Below are 13,768 nucleotides of genomic sequence, written 5' to 3' on the forward strand. Positions count from 1 at the left end.
CACTCCTGTGATGTGAGACATGGGGACATGCACTTTCAGGAAAGCAGCTTCTGGAGAGCAGTACTGTAACAAATACGTGTGTGTGTGTGTGTGTGTGTGTGTGTGTGTGTGTGTAGGCCCCTGTACACATTCATGTGTGTGGATGTTCACGTGGAGGCTAGAGGTCAGCACCAGGTGTTTTTCTCCATCATTCTCAACCTTTGTTTTTCTTTAAGGTTTATTTTTATTTTTTCATCTGTGAGTTTTTGCCCATATGTATATGCATGCACCACGTGCATGCCGTGCCTGGAGAGGCTAGATGAGGGTATCAGATCTCTTTGAGCTGGAGGTAGGGAAGGCTGTGGGCCATCACGTTGGTCCTCTGGAAGGGCAGCTAGTGCTCAGATCTGCTGAGCTGCTTCTCCAGCACCTTCACCTCACTGCTTTATTGCAGGTCTCTCCCCGACCCTGGAGCTGGCTTGATGGGTTAGACTGGCTTACCAGCAAGCCACAGGGTTCCTCCCAACTCTGCCTCTCTCTCAAACTAGGTAACAAACACAGCCACTCTTGGCTCTTTTACATGGTACGAGGGATCTCCCAAGCTACCCTGTGTGTGTGTGTGTTTGTTGTTGTTGTTTCTTTTTGTTTTATACAGTGAAATACTATTAATATCTACCACTGTGGTATACACTGAAATGTATTTAATTTTTATTAATGATTCATGACTCAGAAATCTTAGGACCCCTGGAATTTCCTGATTAAACCATCATCATTTTTGTCTCATATGAGATATAATAAACACCATTGGGAACTTCCAGCATTGTGCTAAGGAGGTTACAGTAAAATAGGAAGAGGCTTCTTGACAGCCTGGAGTTGGGTCAGCAGAAAAGAACACTGGGCTTGACAGTGGTAACCATTACCCAGGACCCTAAACTCCTGGCTGGCCATGTCCCCCATGTTCACCTTGATAGATCTTCTGCTGGGATGGAAGATTAGTGTGTGCACATCCACACCCAGGGTGGCTGCATACTTCTTGTACTTTTCCATCAAGTGGCACTTCATGAACATTGTCGTCCCAGTGCTGCCCCTGCCCACCAGGCCAAACTAGAACCAACTGTTCTTTCAGAAGTCCTGAGTTCAATTCCCAGCAACCACATAGTGACTCACAACCATCTGTAATGGGATCTGATGCTCTCTTCGGGTGGGTCTGAAGACAGCAACAGTGTACTCATATACATAAAATAAATAAGTCTTTAAAAAAAAGTTTGGTTCTAAAAGTACTTCAGATTTTAAAGGGTTGTTGTTGTTGTTTGTTTGTTTGTTTGGGGGAATGTTTGTGTAGGCTTTTCCAGAATGTAAGTATTGACACTAAAAGTTTCTAATTTTGGAGTATTTGGAATTCAAAAGCCTGGAATTGACCTGTCAGCCCGTGGGAACCAGGTTTAGTAAATTATCTACATGTATATATTAGAAGACGGTACGTATTAAAAAGAAAGCATAGAGTAAATGCACCCATGTGAAAGGATATTCTGAGACAATGTTATGTTTTAGAAAGTTATATTTGATGCATAATTTTGATTGTCCAGAAATATGTTTATGGCACACAAAGCTCATCTGAATCTCTGGAAGCTCAAGCTCAAGCTTCTCGCATGGCGATGTTCCAGGAAGACTCTGCCATTCTAGAGTCTGAGGAAGTCAACAACCCAAACGTCTCAGGAAGTCCCTGAAATTGACCAATAAGTGCTGCCAAGGAGACAGTCTAATTGAGCTGCCTTGAAGAGATTCTGGGATCTGTTGCCCTACCTGCAAGCTGTGCCGAGAGCAGCTTTCACAATCTGTCTCCAGCGGTGGGGGTGGGCTTTTCAGTGATGCAGCTGTTTTTGAATCATCCTTCCTCCATGTCTTAGTCAGGGTTTCTATTCCTGCACAAACATCATGACCAAGAAGCAAGTTGGGGAGGAAAGGGTTTATTCAGCTTACACTTTCCACATTGCTGTTGATCACCAAAGGAAGTCAGGACTGGAACTCAAGCAAGCCAGTGAGAAACATCCCTCCATGGCCTCTGCATCAGCTCCTGCTTCCTGACATGCTTGAGTTCCAATCCTGACTTCTTTTGGTGATGAACAGCAATTTGGAAGTGTAAGCTGAATAAACCCTTTCCTCCCTAATTTGCTTCTTGGTCATGATGTTTGTGCAGGAATAGAAACCCTGACTAAGACACTCCTTAAGTAACTCTTCATACATATTCTGTTAGCAGCCACAATAAAGTCATGGCTTACCAAATTGTACTTTGGTTACTTTTGTCTGTTGTGGCTTTCTTTTCTGAGGTGAGTAGATATGTGTGTTGCATATCCCAAGGGAAAGTCTCTCATTCCACACAGTTCACTTGGGACCCACACAGAGGGTTCTGTTTTAAATAAGGTGGAAGGAAGGGAAGGAATGACACCCGAGACTGTCCTCTGATTTTACTTTTATGCACATGCATACATTCACCTGCATTCACAAACACAAATGCACATACACATATGAAAAAAAACACAAAAAATTAAAAACTAATTTAACAACAGAATGAGACACGGGGGCTGGAGAGATGGTTCAGCGGTTAAGAGTACCGACTGCTCTTCCAGACGTCCTGAGCTCAATTCCCAGCAACCACATGGTGTCTCACAACCATCTGTAATGGGATCTGATGCCCTCTTCTGGTGTGTCTGAAGACAGCAATGATGTACTCTTATAAATAAATAAACCTTAAAAAAAAAGACGCATCTCACCCAGGTAAATAGACTACGGAGCAACTATGCTGCCCACCTGAGAGGCCATGGAGGTGATACCTACAGCCATGTTCCTGACCAGGGTTGGGTAGAGCTCTGCAGTGAAGACATACAACATGGAGAAGGGAGAGGTGACCCCAAATTTCCCCAGCATCACCAGGTCAATGGATACAAAGTTATTATCTGGAAAAGAGGCTCATGTCAGACAGGGTGCTTCAAGAATCAACACTTAATTGTTTTACTGTCCATTTGCTGCAATGTAGTGGTTCCCACATAAAGTACTTTGGGACAAGACTGTCTTCAAATGTCCTAATTGCTAGACTTGGTCAAAGATGGAGGACATTGGACTTTGAGCTACTCTTATTTTGGATTATTAATCTGCCCGTGACCTCTGTCCACGTGCCTTTTATTTATTACAACAGTTTCATGGTAAGTTGTTAGTTGTTAATATAGTTAAGCTTAATCTTTAAAGAGAGGGGACAGTCCTTTCTTTCCTGGTTTTTGTTATTAAGAAACACAGTTCTAGCAGCTCAGTGGTGCACGCTGTTTACAAAAACAATTTTTCCATTTGTGTGTGCGCATGCGTGAGCGTATGTGTATATGGTGTTCACATGTATATGCTGTTTGCACACTTTTGCATGTATGTAGTCATACAAGGCTAGAATTAGAGATAATAATCCATAATCCCTGCCAGCATTTATGTGGGCTCTAGGATCTCAATTCTGGTCTTCATGTACTTTAATCAGTGAGCCATTCCCAAGCCCCTGGTGCATGCTAATAATCCCAGCTATTAATACTTCACTGGCTGAGGCAGGAGAATTACAGATTCAAGGCTAGCCCTAGGCTACATAATGAGTTCAAAGTTAGGCTAGGTCACTTAGCAAGGCCTTGTCTCTCCATGAAAAATAAACAAAGGGCTGGGGATATGACTCCATAGCTGAGTACTTGGCTAGTGCAAGAGCCTGGGTTTAAAACTGCAAGGGTTAAAAAGTTAAAGAAAGGGGCTGGAGAGAGGGCTCAGTGGTTAAGTGCACTGACTGCTTTTCTAGAGGTCCTGGGTTCAATTCCCAGTAACCATATAGTGACTCACAACCATCTGTGATGGGATCTGATGTCCTCTTCTGGTATGTCTGAAGACAGCTAGTGTACTCGTATTAACAAACAAACACATAAATTTTATTTTTAAAAAGTTAAAGAGAGACAAAAGAAATAACATTATTTGCATATTACAATGTATCAATAATATATCCACCTATATTTAGACACACTAGGAAAAGAAAATATATTTCTCTTGTGTTATTTTTGGCTTTGGAGTTTTTTGTTATTGTTTAGTTTTACTGTACCACCCTTACATGTATTTGTTTGTTTGTTTGTTTGCTTATTTATTTACTTGGGCAAGTGCATGTGTATGCTGGGAGGAGGAGATGCCAGAGTTGGTCCTTTCCTTTCCTCATGTGGGTTCCAGAGATGGAAGTCAGTTCATAACCTTCCTTAACCAAAGGATTTGATATTAGCGACCATGGCTCTCCTAGGTCATCTTAATGTTGCAAATATCCTGACCATAAAAAATATTTTATTGTTACTCAACACATAAACCCTATTCCTAGGGCACGGTAAGACTTTTCATTGCACCTATACAACATGCAAGGATGGGTTGGCCTTTGAGAAGACCACAGGGAGGGAGTTGTGGTTTCAAAATGCTTTTGTGTATGTGTGCACACTGCATGTATGTCCACAGGTGGGTGTGTCCGTGTGTGTGCATGCATGTGGAGGCCAGAGGATGGTCTTTGGGTGTCATTCCTCCTTGGGTACCATCTACTGTTTTTGAGAGACAGGGTCTCTCATTAGTCTGAATCTCACCAACGAGGCTAGGCTGTGGAGAGGGACACCCAGGGGATTGCCTGACTCTGCCTCTCCTGAGCTAGAATTGTAACTGTGCAGTACCACACACAGGCCATTTACATGAGCCCTGGAGGCCACACTCACCCTTATGCTGGCAAATATCCAAGTGCATTGACAAGATGGAGCTACCACCCTAGCCTCCTAGTTCAAATTTCTCAACAAACTGCAAGAAAGTCTGTAAGTTGTGCTTGAGGCCAGGCCCCGACTGCAAGGAATGACCTCAAGTGTGGATGTGTAACAGGACTACCATCCAAACACTCAAGAAAGCCAGTGTGGGGCTGGAGAGATGGCCAGAAGTTAAGAGCACTGACTGCTCTTCCAGAGGTCCTGAGTTCAATTCTCAGCAACCACATGATGGCTCACAACCACCTATAATGGGATGTGATGCCCTCTTTTGATGTGTTTGATGACAGCTACAGCATATTCATATAAATAAATAAACCTTAAAAAAAAAGAAGTCAGTGTGGTCCTTAAAAGAACTGGGGCTACCAGACTATATGAGCTGGAGGAAAGTGCATATTATTCTGGGAGGACACTGGTACCCCAGCTGTCACCTGTTTATTAGGGACCAAGGCTGGTTAGAATGCCTGTGTCTCTAAGATTGTCAAGCAGTCAGAGGGGAAGGCAAGGGCATCCAACTGCTTCTCTGGTCAGTGACCACCCCAACCATTCTAGGATGCTGTGTACACTTGTCTTTCTTTGAATGCTAAAACACATCTTTAAAAAAATGAGTTATAATGGATTCCTTTTGTTGTTTTGTATTTTGTTTTAAATCTGTGGATGGCTGTGAATGCATGTGTACTGTGGTGCCTGTATGGAGATCCGAGGACAACCTTGTCTTCTGGTTGTCACTTCCCACCTTCTTTGAGACAGTCTTTTATTCGACATTGTACATACTGGGCTGTGTGCCCTGTGAGTCTCTGATGATTCTCCTGTCATTGCCTTCCAATTTACTGTGGGTGTTCAGGGATTATAGACATGCACTACTGTGTATGGCTATATGTGGGTGCTGGAGATCTGAATTTAGGTTCTTATATTTGCATGGCAAGCAGATTATTGCGCGTGTGTGTGTGTGTGTGTGTGTGTGTGTGTGTCCCTGCAAGCATCACAGTTGGTAAGGAAACAAACCATAAGAGGCAAGAAGGGACATTCATTTAAGCCTGTCTTAGTCAATGCTGGTTCAAACTTCTAGAGAGTCTGACTCCAGGCCATTTATTGTAGGCACATTTAAACACAATACAGTTTGGACAAAGGCTTCCTGCTCTAGGACAATTTTCAGGGCACAGGAGCCATAATTCCACTGAAACTCAACTCAAAGTGCATGTGACCATGAAGATGGGTTTTAGAGCTTAAAGGCCTAGGATCTGGTGTAGTCTCTGATTGAGATAGCATAGAAGTCATCAGGCTATAAAGTACATGTGACATCTCCCCTGAGGGGTTCTATTGACTGAAAAACAAAGCTAAGTAAAGGTCCAGGGAAAGAGTTTGAGATAAACATTCTGGGGTATTTGGGTGGGGTCTGGCTTTACAGATCGCTGGGTCCTTAACAGCATCTACTCCCAGCCTTCTGGATGGAAAACAAGATTCTGCTCCTTTGAGGAGACAACTATGTGTGATTATTATCCCTGGTTTCCCTGGTGATCAGTGGGCACAGGGACCTTTGTGCTCCCAACAGTTTATTCTCCAAGTTATTCCCCAGCTCCTAACTTGTATTTCTCTGATGCTCTTAGCTGCTCTCCTGGCTCAGTCTTGTTTTCTTTGCCAGGTTATGCTTAGAAATGGCTTCTTTTTCTTTTTCTTTTTCTTTTCCTTTTTCTTTTTCTTTTTCTTTTTCTTTTTCTTTTTCTTTTTCTTTTTCCCTCCCTCCCTCCCTCCCTCCCTCCCTCCCTCCCTTCCTTCCTTCCTTCCTTCCTTCCTGTTTTCTCTCTTCGCCCTCTCCTTCTTGCCTTCCCCTTTTCCTTCTCGCTTTCTCCTTTCCTTTTCTTCTTCCCCCACCCCTTTCTCCAGGGTCTCCTGTAGCCCAAATCCTGCTATGTAGTAAAAGATGACCTTGAACTGTTGGTCCATGTGGTTCTTTCTTTCCCTTCTGCAGGGTCTACGTCATTACTGGCCTTGGCTTTCAACCATTTTATCAGCTTGACATTGTAGAGATTTTTTCTCCCAGTCCCTGTATGGCCTCTTCCCTCCTTAAGAACACATACCATAGCCTAGCCTTTCAATGGGAACTTGGGGCATAAAAAAAAAATTCCCAAACCACCTGCTCCTCTCCCCTTCTCAGCCTGCCCTCTTTAGGGCCATGGATCTGTGTTTTCAACTTGCCTTGATATTTGTTGCAACATCTCAAGATGAGATGATTATTTGGTGGAGCCTGGTGAGGCTGCACACCATAGTCTCTGTAGAGTTTCCACAAATGTAATGCTAGCCTCATTCTTAGCAGGCAGGAAGTACACAGGTGCCCAAGATGTTTCCCAGCCTAGTCCATTAGCTGGTGCTTTTACAAGTCTTACAGTCAAGAACAAGCTGTTCAGGAAAGAGCACTATTGTTTTATATTATAGGAAGATGGAGTGACTATTCTCAAGCCTTCAAGTCATTAGTGCTGGCCTCTGGCTGCCCTTTGCCTGGGGCAGCCTTGCCCTCGGTACAATGTGCCCACTGCCGATAGCACTTGGGCCTGTCCATGGGTGGCAGAAGAACTCTCTTAAGTAAGAATGAGTCAGCCCTTTGCAATAGGCCTTCCTTGCTGAATTCTGGGGACTGAGAATCAGAGGTAGCTGCTGGGATGCTCAGACAGATACCTCTTAACCTGTGTATGGACTCCGCGATTGCTGCCCTTGTATCTCTTTCTGCCTCCGATAGAATCATAAGGTATAAAGTTGAGAACAGTTTTCAGAAGTATGGAAACCTTAGGCCAAGGTGACACATAGAGCCTGGAAGAAAGACTACAGAGATCATTCCCCTGCAGAGGCACAAAAGTAACCTGCGTCTTAAGAGAATTCCTGGTCACAAACTTCTTCTCAGATAAACCCATGAGCTTAGCAAGAAGGCTGTAGAAAGGGTCAAGGGTGTGTGATGACCGTGACAATGGCAGAGGTTCCTCTCTCTGCAAGAGCACTGCTCTGCTCTGGTATGCCCAGGTGCTTGTGTTGGTCAATATTATCAGCCTCTTGAAGGCACCTTAGAATTACCTGGAAGTCAATCTCTGGGCAAGCTTGTAACCGGTTTCTAAACCGAGTTAACTGAGGCAGGAAAACACACTCTAATGTGGCTGGACTGCATACACAGAGAAAGCGAGCTGAACACCAGCACTCATTGCTCTCTGCTTCCTGACTGTAGACGCCATGACCAGCAGCCTCAAGTTCTTGCTGCCATGGCTTCCTGAAGTGATGGACTGTATCCCTAAAATGTGAGCCAGGGCAGACTTTTCCTTCTTTGAGTTGATTTTTGTCAGGCATTTTGTTACAGCAGTAAGAAAAGTAACTAGTACAGAATTTCTCTTGGGAACAGAGTTTTGTGAGCATAGCTGCCGTTCCTTACTGATCCTCAGCCTGGGTTCCAGAGGGAACTCTCAGATAAACCATCATAATAGCCAGCTCTTTAAAAGTTGTCATTCGCCAATAGGTGGTGGTGCACATCTATAATGTAAGCACTTGGGAGGCAGAGGCAGATGGATCTCTGTGAGTTTGAGGCCAGCCTGGTCTACAGAGTGAGTTCCAGGACAGCCAGGGCTACATGGAGAAACCCTGTCTTGAAAAACAAAAACAAAAAGCAAACAAACAAACACAAAGCTGTCTTTTGAGGGCCAGAAGATTAATAGTGCTAGCTGTTCTTCCAAAAGACCTTGGTTCAGTTCCTAGCACTCACATGGTAGCTAACAACTGTCTATGTCTAGTTCCAGAGAACCCCAGGTCCTATCATGGCTGTCCCAGGCACTGCATGTATGCATGGTACATAGGCACATCCCATGCAGACAAATACCCATATATATAAATAAAATTAAGTATTTTTCAAACTCCCGTGAAATCAGAAACAAAAGAAACCTGTAGGCATAATGTTGGTTTGTACTGTGTAAAGATTATCCTTGTATTATTCAAATGCTGATTTCTATGCACCCATATCTTGTTGAAATCCAGACATGGTATTGAAATGCTTATTCCAAGTATCTCCTGGTCCAGATTTGTGTAAACATTGCTCTCCATTTATTCTCTGACTTGTCAATAAAAGCTGATCAGCCAATGGCTAGGCAGAAGAGAGAATAGGGCTGGGCTTCCAACAGCCAGGAGAAGGAGAAGGAGAAGGAGAGGGAGAGGGAGAGGGAGAGGGAGAGAGAGAGAGAGAGAGAGAGAGAGAGAGAGAGAGAGAGAGAGAAAGAGAGAGAGGAGAAGAAGGAGGAGGAGGAGGAGGAGGAGGAGAGAGACAGAGAGATACAGAGACACAGAGAGACAGAGAAGAGAGGATTCATCATGGGGAAGAGGTGCTGGAGACATCATGGGAGAACACACCTGAAGCCTAGAGAGCCAGACCAATACTAAAATGCAAGTATCCTCATTTACATTTCCAATGCTATCCCAAAAGTCCCCCATACCCTTCCTCCCCTCCCCTCCCCACCCACTCCCATTTTTTGGCCCTGGCATTCCCCTGTACTGGGGCATATAAAGTTTGCAAGTCCAATGGGCCTCTCTTTCCAGTGATGGCTTACTAGGCCATCTTTTGATACATATGCAGCTAGAGTCAAGAGCTCTGGGGTACTGGTTAGTTCATAATGTTGTTCCACCTATAGGGTTGCAGATCCCTTTAGCTCCTTGGGTACTTTCTCTAGCTCCTCCATTGGGGGCCCTGTGATCCATCCAATAGCTGACTGTGAGCATTCACTTCTGTGTTTGCTAGGCCCCGGTGTGGTTTATTTGATTGTGCTATTAAACATTCTTCTATTCTACCTGGGAATTCATTATATATTTTTAAATTTAAAAATACTCACACTTAATTTGTTTTATTATTTTTGTATTTCTTAAAAGTTTATCTTTTTTTCCATTTATAAAGCTTTACTTTAGAAAACTATATAGTGATATGTGCATGATAATGGTTTTCTCTTAGTGGGTGAGTAGGTGAGCAAGGAGAGAGGGGAGGAAATGGGAGGTTTTGGGGGGAAACAGGAAAGGGGATAATATTTGAAATGTAAATAAAGAAAATACCTAATAAAAATGAGATATTTTCAAAATATCTTAAAATGTTTCACATTCATAAAATTAAGTTTTTGGAAACTTAAAAAAATGCAAGTATCTTGGAGATTTTGACTATGAACTAGCTTAGAGGACTAGAATAGATCAATGGCTGCCCAGCTATTGAGTTGTAAAGGTAATTAAATAAATCTTATAGCCTCTGCCTTATTCATTTAGGAGCTAGCTGGAGATAAAAAAATAACAACAACAAAACTATCCACTTTAAAAAATGCCTTTACACAAACCAAACCAGAAAAGGTTACCTATATCAAATACTAATTTCTCCTGAACTCATACACACTCCTCAGTCTAAACGTTGCTGCTGGTAAACCCACAACAACCTGGAAGGTAAAAGCAAGTGAACTTGGAGAGGCCAGTGAGCCATCCCTCAGATAAGGCCAAGGGGACACTTGTCAACTCCTGTGGCTGCATGACAGTCCTTCTCGTCAACTTCTCAGGCAGGTGTCACAAGGTAACCAAGATATCTAAACTGTGAATTCCACACGGTGTCCAAAGAAACCTTTATTACCTTAGTCACGTAAGTAGGTGGCAACTGAGCAGCTCAGTAAAATAGTTCAGTCATTTCTAGAAGACTGGATTTTGACACAACAAAATTAAACCAAGATGAATTTGGGGATGTGGAGCTTGAGGGTAGCTGGGATGGTCTGCACTGTGGTTGAAGAAAAGAGGAAGGGGTGGGAATAAACAGCAGGAATCTCCATTTGTCTTGTTTAAATATGAGGAAGTAAAAATGGGAAATTCTCAAAAGGAGAGCTGAGACAGGAGGACCACTGAGACGGGAGGACCGCTTGGAGCCAGGAGCTCAAGAGCAAGCTCAAGCCCAGTCTACACAGCAAGACCTCATCTAAAACTGAGCGGAGCTCTGTGGTAGAACGCTGGCTAGCATGAACCAAATCTTAGATTCCATTCCCAGCATTGCAAAACAAACATCATCAATAAACCCCACATAAAGTTTGTATATAATCTAAGTACATCCCCATGTATATCTCTGGGTTGCTTACTGTCTTAGTCAGGGTTTCTATTCCTGCACAAACATCATGACCAAGAAGCAAGTTGGGGAGGAAAGGGTTTATTCGGCTTACACTTCCATGCTGCTGTTCATCACCAAAGGAAGTCAGGACTGGAACTCAAGCAGGTCAGGGAGCAGGAGCTGATGCAGAGGCCATGGAGGGATGTTCTTTACTGGCTTGCCTCCTCTGGCTTGCTCAGTCTGCTCTCTTATAGAATCCAAGGCAGCCAGCCCAGAGATGGTCCCACCCACAAGGGGCCCTTCCCCCTTGATCACTAATTGAGAAAATGCCTTACAGTTGTATCTCATGGAGGCATTTCCTCAACTGAAGCTCCTTTCTCTGTGGTAACTACAGCTGTGTCAAGTTGACACAAAACTAGCCAGTACAATTGACCCCTTGTCAACTTGACACACAAACACATCACTAGTAAGCCTCAACCCTTACATTCTTATTCATCCCCAAGATCTAAATAACTTTAAATGTCCCACAGTCTTTACATATTCTTAAATTTTCAATCTCTTTAAAATATCCATCTCTTTTAAAATCCAAACTCTTTTTACAATTAAAAGTCTCTTAACTGTGGGCTCCACTAAAACAGTTTCTTCCTTCAAGAGGGAAAATATCAGGGCACAGTCACAATCAAAGCAAAAATCAATATCCAACTGTCCAATGTCTGGGATCCAACTCATGATCTTCTGGGCTCCTCCAAGGGCTTGGGTCACTTCTCCAGCCATGCCCTTTGTAGCACACGCGTCATCCTCTAGGCTCCAGATGCCTGTACCCCACTGCTGCTGCTGCTCTTGGTGGTCATCTCATGGTACTGGCATCTCCAAAACACTGCATGACCCCTTCAGTCCTGGGCCTTCAATTGCAACTGCGCCTGCACCTTCACCAATGGCCTTCCATGGCCTCTCACGGTGCCGAGCCTCAGCTGCTTTGCGTGACCCGTTCATGCCTTCAAAACCAGTACCACCTGGGTGACCCTTACATATTACCAAGTCCCGCTGCAGCAGGAGTACAACCTTGGCCATCTCTGGAACACAGCCTCTTTGTGCTTTCAGAAAACACTTCCCAGAAGATGTCACCTCAATGATGCTGGTCTCTTCTTAATCACCGCTAATTTCTTAGCTCCAGCTAACCAGTATCAATAGTCCCAGTAATGCAAAGTTTTTGCTTTAGTAGTTCTGGTATCTTGTTAATCACAGCTGATTCTTCAGCCCCAGCTAACCAGAACTACAGAATCTTCACAATCAAAACAGCAATGGCCCTAAAAAGCCTTTAATTTTCCCTCTGAAATTTCACAAACCAGAGCTCCATCTTCTGCAGTGTTCTCAACATTATCTTCCAAGCTCCTACACGACATCCGACAGAGCTCTTAACAACGGATGGATCTTCAAGCCCAAAGTTCCAAAGTCCTTCCACAGTCCTCCCCAAAACATGGTCAGATTGTCACAGGAATACCCCACTCTGCTGGTACCAATTTGTCTTAGTCAGGGTTTCTATTCCTGCACAAACATCATGACCAAGAAGCAAGTTGGGGAGGAAAGGGTTTATTCGGCTTACACTTCCATGCTGCTGTTCATCACCAAAGGAAGTCAGGACTGGAACTCAAGCAGGTCAGGGAGCAGGAGCTGATGCAGAGGCCATGGAGGGATGTTCTTTACTGGCTTGCCTCCTCTGGCTTGCTCAGTCTGCTCTCTTATAGAATCCAAGGCAGCCAGCCCAGAGATGGTCCCACCCACAAGGGGCCCTTCCCCCTTGATCACTAATTGAGAAAATGCCTTACAGTTGTATCTCATGGAGGCATTTCCTCAACTGAAGCTCCTTTCTCTGTGGTAACTACAGCTGTGTCAAGTTGACACAAAACTAGCCAGTACACTTACAAATTCAGCATAATGTATAACACTTCCTTTGAGATAGTTTGCTGGACATGGGCCCTGGTATGCCAAGCATGCATTCTTTCCCTGATCTACCTACCACCAGTTTCTCAATACCTAATGCGATGCAGAAATGGTGTAAGAGTGGCTGTAGTGTATGTAGTGTTTAGGGAATAACAAGAAAACCAGCCTGAACACGCTCAGGGCACTTTTTTTCTGGTTCTTCGAATCCACAGATCTGGAACTTGTGGGTAGCTGGAACTTGTCTGTACTGTGGTTGAATAGAGAAAGAGGATTTCTAAAGAAAGGAAAGTGCTCAAAACTGAGCACAGAGTTAAAGACACAACCCAGCAGTACCAGCTCCACAGACCACATGGAAATACATGGGCAGGAGGAGACTGGAGTGGGAAGTATCTGGAAGAAGTCTGAGACAGGCTTCCTACAGTGCACATGCCCAGTCACTGAGATGCAGAGTGCTGGAAGTTTGGAGGCAGCAGGGCAAGCTGCAGCAGAGAGCAGGCAGAAGCAGCTAGGTGAACAGTGGGCTTAACTCTGGGGTGCTTGCCTGGCACCAGGCAGAGGGCTGGCTGGGAATGGCGGTTGTACTCACCACCACAGGGGGACACAAAATAGCCCAGGCAGTGTCAGGGCCAGCAGCAGCATCCTCCAGTCTCTGATGAAGTATGCAAACAGTGGCAGGACCATGTAGCCGATTGCAAAAAATGTACAGACTCCTAATGTGGAGAAGATGATGCGAACCGACTTGCTCAGGATTTCAGTTCCTGTTCAAAACAATGGGCAGTATTAGCATTTCTGCTCTCTTCAACATTTGCCTTTTTGAGATGGGGTCTCTTTCCAGAGCTGGGGATTGAACCTGTGAATGCCTGGCAAGGATTTTACCAATGAGCTATACCTGAGCCCAACATCCATTTGTTACAGTATTACCTGGAAGTTGGAGTTCTAGTCACTGTTCTATTGCTGGGAAGAGACA

At 44.2% G+C, this 13,768-nt stretch overlaps 1 pseudogene; it reads right to left on the minus strand.

Moving 5' to 3' along the window:
- Gm12220 (predicted gene 12220) lies at positions 2,750 to 13,561 on the minus strand (annotated as a pseudogene).

The sequence above is a fragment of the Mus musculus genome, chromosome 11, assembly GCF_000001635.26.
Source record: "Mus musculus strain C57BL/6J chromosome 11, GRCm38.p6 C57BL/6J".
Classification (NCBI taxonomy): Eukaryota; Metazoa; Chordata; class Mammalia; order Rodentia; family Muridae; genus Mus; species Mus musculus.